At 51.8% G+C, this 7,182-nt stretch overlaps 1 pseudogene; it reads right to left on the bottom strand.

The window, feature by feature from the left end:
* Positions 1 to 5,801: 5,801 nt before the first annotated feature.
* On the bottom strand, positions 5,802 to 6,162 carry LOC147962763 (uncharacterized; annotated as a pseudogene).
* Positions 6,163 to 7,182: the final 1,020 nt, after the last annotated feature.

Here is a 7,182-nt window from a genome sequence, read left to right as displayed (position 1 = left end):
GTTTCAGTTCATGCAGTTATTGCTAGGTGGTCTATGAATCTCGATGTAATTTTTATTATTTTTTTATTCGTTGTACTTCCATGATGGGTGATGAATAGATCAAATGTTTTCTAGAAAAAAATCACCACTTCATTTTTTAATGGGACACTTTAAGATTTTAGAACGGAAACACTAACGCCCACACGTGTGGGCGTCTGCATCTTGCCCACATGCATGGATCCGTGTCCGTTTGTGGATGCATGAATCTTGACATGTTTGTGGTGCCACGTAGGACTGGACTGGTGTATGGGCATTCACCCGGTCGCCCACATGTCCGTTTCACCACACAGAGGGGCCGGTGTATGGGCGTTTAGTAGTTCGCCCACACGTTTTCAGTCATGCACAAGGGCTGGTGTGTGGGGATTTGCCATCTCGCCCACACGCCCATCTCCTCTTCCACACCCAAGCTGCCAGTTGCCATGCGTTTTGCAGTGCACATGGCAGCTGCCCTAGTGTACTTGTAAGCAGATGACAGCTCTTTTTTTTACCCGAACATGTCAATTGCCATATGTTTTACAGGGTACACGGCAACTGTCCTAGTGTGCTTGTAAGCAGATGGCAACTCTCTCTTTTACATGAACATGTTGTTATGCCATGTCTCTTTGTAGAGCTACACGACAACTGCCTAGTGTTAGTAGGTGGCAATTCCTAAGGTTTTCAAATCATGGCAACTGTAGTAAACCAGACCATACATGGCAACTGCTTAGTGTTAGTAAGTGGCAATCTCTAAAGTTTTCAAATCATGGCAACTATAGTAAACCAGACCATACATGGAAACAACTGCAGTTGTCCAAAATGGCATCTGGCACTTGACCTGAGATGGCAACTACAGTTGAGAAACCATGACAACAGTAGTTGTCCCACATGGCAACTGTAGTTCAGCGACATGGCAACTGCATGTAAACGGACATTGAAGAGGGTCCGGACCATGGCAACTGTGGAGACGCGTGGTGACTATCACGCTGGGCGTGCAGGACCGCGAGGTAGGTGGCTGAGAGAGGTCGTGTGGGCGTTATGCATTTTTCCCACATGTAGGCGCGTGAGAGGGACCACAAGGGAAAAAAAAGAGACGTATGGGCGCTAGTTGTTTTTCCCACATGTAGGTGTGTGGGCTAGTCCTTTTAGACACCACACAAAACGTGTGGGCAAACCCCTTAATGCCCACATGTGTGGCAGTTATCGTCGTCCTTTTAGAAATAATACATGTGCCTAGCCCATTAAGAAACAGTATAACGCAACCAGCTACCAGTCAGGCCCCTTGCTCATCCACGATCCGACAAGTTAGGGTTTCTCTACCCTCGAGTTAGGGTTTCTTTTCCCACAGCGGCAACTTGAAGCGTTGTTGTTGGGTTCTGGATACCCTCCCTCCATCATTCCTGGCCAATCTCCGCTCGGACGGATCGGCGATCCTTAATCGCTGTCATTTCTTGGCGGCGCTGGTTTTGGGACAGGCGCATTAAGGTTGAGACAACACCCAATAGATCTGTTTTCTTCGGGTAAGGGAAATCGACATGGGTGACAAAGGCTCGAGCTCCGAAAGTGCTTCGGATCTGGCTGCCTTGATGAGCGAGTTGGGTCTTCGGGAGGAGGACCTCGATGATGTGGTCGTAGAAAAAGAAGAGCCGCTGCTGCCGACGACGACTAGATGGATGGCCATAGCGAGAGTGCACACGGAGAAAAAGTATAGCCAGTATGATTTTTTTCAAGACGATGCGTGCGGCAAGGGATCTGGCTTTGCGGGTTCAAATCAAACCACTCGAAGAAAATCTTTACACATTACAGTTTCAGTGCCTTGGTGATTGGGAGAGAGTAATGGAGGAAGGCCCATGGAACTATAAAGGTAAGGCTGTAGTTTTGGCGCATTACGATGGCTTCACTAAACCGTCGTTGATCAAGTTGGATATGCTAGAAATTTGGATGCAAGTGCATGATTTTCCTGATGGCTTTTACCCTCTCATTAAACCTCTTGCATGGAAGGTAGGAGAGTTCATCTATGCGGAGACTAAATCTCAATATTTCGAGGGCAATTTTTTCAGTGTATGAATTCACATCAATGTGGTCAATCCACTGAAGAATGCAGTTAGTCTGATACATGAGTGGAAGCGACAGATTTTTAAGATCAAGTTCGAGAGATTGCCAGATTGGTGTGCCGTCTGTGGCCATCTTGGTCATCAGTACAAGGAGCACGGTGACGGAATCCATGCCCTAGCAGCGCTCGTATTTCAGGAGCTACGTGCAGTTTGTTACAGAGGTGCTGGCCCATGACCTGGACAGAACCAGAACAGAGGAAGGGGAAATCGTGGGGGACGAGGTGGAGGCGCTGGAAGGAATAGCTCTCAGGGAGGAAGAGGAGGTGCAACTGCTGGTTTCTCTGAATATTCTAAGGATGTCGATGCGGCAATGATTGATGCCGAGGGGAACAGGAAATGTACACAGCGAAGAAATCCCCCCCCCCCCCCCCCGCCAGCTATACTCTGTATTGTACAAATTGAAATAGATAGGGTTAGGGTTGAAGCTCTTGCAGGAACTTTGGGATATGACAATAGCGATGCTATCGATAGTCAAGGTAGAAGTGGTGGAATAGGCATTTTCTGGAATAATCCAATAAAAATCGAAATTTTGGGTTATTCTGTGTATCATATTGATTGCTCAGTTTGTGATCCAGTAAAGGATCCGTGGGGGCTCACATGTGTTTATGGAGAGGCACAAAGTCATCTTCGTCATCAAACTTGGACGGTGTTAAAAAACATTAGCAGTTCAAGCACTCTCCCATTGCTTTGCATTGGAGATTTCAATGAAGTACTACGTCCAAAAGAGCACGAGGGAGTAGGTCAATGCCGCAACGCACAAATTCAAGGGTTTCGGGACACACTGGATGTTTGCATGTTGATGGATTTAGGCTACAAAGGCCGTTTTTGGACTTTCAAGAAGAAGCTTGTAGGGGGTACGTCCACTCATGTGAGGTTGGACCTAGTTTTGGGGTCAGCAGAGTGGAGTGCCCAATTCCCTCTTGCAAGCCTCTCACATCTTACGGCAGCAACATCTGACCATTGTCCAATTTTCCTGGAGATCAGTGACCAGGTCAGACAGAACCGTACCCATACTTTCAGGTATGAAACCATGTCAGAAACACAAGACACATGGCATGACACTATTTTGGCTCGATGGACTAGTAGACACCCAAGGTACACAGTGGAGGAGATTCGACGAAAACTCACCGACTTGGTGAGTGATTTGTCAAGGTGGAATAACGACACATTCGGGAGTATTCGGAAGGAGATAAATACTCTAAAACTTGAGCTTGAGCACCTAAGGAGTGATCCAGCAAGAATCGGGCCTTCCCATATGGAGATGAAAATCAGTGACAAACTGGTGGAGCTATATCAAAGGGAGGAACTCATGTGGAGGCAACGTTCTAGGATAAAAACACCAAAAAAATTCATCTCAGGGCAAGCATACGGAGGAAGAAAAATATGATAAAAGCTTTAGCTAATTCGCTCGGTGCTCTGATTGATAACCCCGACGACCTCAAGGTAATGGTTAACGAATTTTATCAGAACTTGTATGCAACCGAGGGGGTCACTAGCCTTGATGATGTCATGCAGCATGTCCCCAGTAAGGTCACGGCGGGGATGAATAATATTCTATGTGCACCGTATTCTAGTGAGGAGGTAAATAATGCCCTGTTCCAGATGTTCCCGACAAAACCGCCAAGTCCCGACGGTTTCCTTGCACAGTTCTACCATCGTCACTTGGATATTTGCGGTGAGGAGATCACCAAGGCAGTACTAAGAATTGTTAGAGGGGAAGAGAGCACAAAAAGCATTAATGATACGGTTCTCGTTTTAACACCCAAGGTAATGAACCCAACACTTCTCTCTCAATTTAGACCGATATGTTTATGCAATGTTTTATACAAGATTGCCTCAAAATTTGTTGCAAATAGACTTAAGTTGATACTGCCGGGCATAATTTCTAAGGAGCAGTCAGCGTTCGTCCCAGGCAGGCTCATAACTGATAATATCATCTGTGCATACGAGTGTTTGCATTTTATGAAGCAGTCAAAAGCAAAGACAAATAGCTCCTGTGCGCTCAAGCTTGATATGATGAAGGCGTACGATCGTCTTGAATGGCCGTATTTGAAAGCTATTATGACAAAACTGGGATTTGTTCAGGCATGGGTTGATACAGTAATAAATATGGTGACTTCGGTATCCTTCTCAGTCTTGTTCAATGGAGAGAAACTAGACCAGTTCAAACCAACTAGAGGTATTCGACAGGGAGATCCAATTTCCCCTTACTTGTTTTTGATTGCAGCAGAGGGCCTTTCGTGCCTTTTAAAATCCAGTTCTCAGTCATCAGTTCTTGATGGAATCAAGGTGGCGCCGACAGCTCCAGCTATTGACCATCTTTTGTATGCAGATGACAGCCTGCTGATTTTCAAGACAAGTGATGAAGGGCCTCATGCGGTATCAAACATGTTGAATGTCTATTGCAATGCTTTAGGACAGCGAGTGAATAATGATAAATCATCTATATTCTTTAGTAGGGGCTACCCACAACAGGTACACGACAGCGTTAAAAATGCCCTAAATGTTCAGAATGAATCTTTGAGTGACAGATATTTTGGCATGCCAACTGATGTGGGACATTCAAAATATGGTACATTCAGATATCTCAGAGATCGTGTTTGGGAAAAGGTAAAAGGATAGATGGAGAAATTGTTATCATCTGCAGGTAAAGAAGTTTTAATCAAATATGTCGCTCAGGCTATACCAGTGTACTCAATGTCATGTTTTAGACTCCCTAGGGGATTGTGTGAGAGCGTCACATCTATTATCCAACAGTTTTGGTGGGGGCGCAAACATGGGCTAAGGAAGCCGGCATGGGTGTCTTGGAATGTCATGACTAGACCTAAACATCTGGGCGGCCTGGGTTTTGGTGATCTTGAAATTTTCAATTTGGCTCCTTTGGCCAGGCAAGCGTGGAGGCTTCTAAATAGCCTAGATTCACTGAGCTCAAGGATGCTGGAAGCTGTTTACGATCCAGATTGTGGGCTGTTGGAACCTCCAGTCCCTCGCCTCGCTCCGCCCAGCTCTCCCTGTCGCCGTCGCGCAATCTCACCGGAGAAGAAAGGGAAGGAGGAAGATGAACACGATGACACGGTGGTTTTTCCCGGCGCCCGAACGCCAACTCCATGAGCTCGAACTCGTAAAAACCCCACACCGTTACAACGATCAGCCGCCGCGGCTTTATACCCGGAGCCAGCGACTGGGCACGCACCCACGCTCCCTCCCCCTCGCGCCCGCGATCCGCTCGCCACGCTCGTTCCCACGACGCGCTCCGACGCGCACGGGTCACGACGGGCCACCAGCTGATCGCACGCGACCACCCCGCGCAGCTCGCCAACGGCCTGCGGTCACCCACACATACACACCGCGCCCGTCCGCACGGACATGCCCGTGCTGGACCTACGCGCACGCACGCACTACTCGCCACGGTCCCGACGCGTCCAACTCACTCGGCGCGCGCCCATACACGCGCCCGGCTCGTTCGATGCCTCGCCGTGGCTTATTGCCTAACATTCGCGCCCTAAGCCGCGGCTCAGAGCAGCCCGGTGTCCTCGATGTCGGCATCCGCCATCAGTGCACGCCCCGCGGCCGGCTCCTTCCGCAGTAGGGGGCACTCCCTCTTGAAATGACCTCTGACGCTGCACTTGTAGCACTTTCCACGACGATTGTCCCCGCCGCCTGATGCCGTGCTCACCGCGCCGTCGTGTCGTCCTCTTCGCGTGCACCGCCCCGGCGCCGCTCGCGTGCCCGCCACTGTGCTGCGGTGAGCATGAGTTGCTCACCGTCCGCCCGCTCGCCGCCTGCCTGACCACGCCGTCGCAGCCGCTCGTCGAACGCCTTCAGGCGCCCGAGCGCGTCGTCGAAGAGCAGCATCTCCAGGTCGCAGAACTGCTCCATCCCCGCCATCGCCGCGTACAGGCGATCGGGAACCGCAGTCCAGCAGCTTCTTCACCAGGGCTGCGTCCTCGAGCGTCTCTCCGAGCCCTGCAAAACGCGCCACCATGGCCCCGAGCTTGCCGGCGAACTCGTCCAGCGAGTCGCCGCTTGCCATGCGCAGGAGCTCGAACTCCCCTCGCAAAGTGCCCAGCCGCGCCGCCCGCACGCGGTCCGCGCCAGCGAACCGCGCCTTCAGAGCAGCCCACACCTCCGCGGCCGTCTTCTTCGCCGCCACCTGCAAAAGCAGGTCCTCGGCGAGTGCACCGAGCAGGTAGGCGCGCGCGGGCTCGTCCTTCTTCGCGATGACGGCCACCGCCGCGTCCTCCGGCACGACCACCGCTTCCCACAGCCCGGCCGCGTCGAGGTTGGCCTCCATCTTGATCGCCCATGCCGTGTAGTTGCCGCCGGTGAGCTGCGGCACCGCCTGCTGCAGCAATCCGCCCGTACCGCCGCCATAGGGGACGATCGACATCGCCGGCGCGCCCTGAACCGAACGTGGCTCTGATACCAATTGTTGGAACCTCCGGTCCCTCGCCTCGCTCCGCCTAGCTCTCCCTGTCGCCGTCGCGCAATCTCACCGGAGAAGAAAGGGAAGGAGGAAGATGAACACGATGACACGGTGGTTTTTCCCGGCGCCCGAACGCCAACTCCACGAGCTCGAACTCGTAAAAACTCCACACCGTTACAACGATCAGCCGCCGCGGTTTTATACCCGGAGCCAGCGACTGGGCACGCACCCACATTCCCTCCCCCTCGCGCCCGCGATCCGCTCGCCATGCTCGTGCCCACGACGCGCTCCGACGCGCACGGGTCACGACGGGCCACCAGCTGATCGCACGCGACCACCCCGTGCAGCTCGCCAACGGCCTGCGGTCACCCACACACACACACTACGCCCGTCCGCATGGACATGCCCGTGCTGGACCTGCGCGCACGCACGCACTACTCGCCACAGTCCCGACTCGTCCAACTCGCCCGGCGCGCGCCCATACACGCGCCCGGCTCGTTCGACGCCTCGCCGTGGCTTATTGCCTAACATGGGCTACTACAGGCTCAACTTGGATCTCAGCCGTCACAAATTTGGCGTGCGATTCTTGATGGAAGAGATATTATGCAGCAAGGTGTTATTAAGAGA

Source organism: Triticum urartu, chromosome 7A (genome assembly GCF_056163025.1).
Source record: "Triticum urartu cultivar PI428250 chromosome 7A, HENAU_Tu73, whole genome shotgun sequence".
Lineage (NCBI taxonomy): Eukaryota > Viridiplantae > Streptophyta > Magnoliopsida > Poales > Poaceae > Triticum > Triticum urartu.
This window is presented reverse-complemented; position numbering and strand designations above follow the sequence as displayed.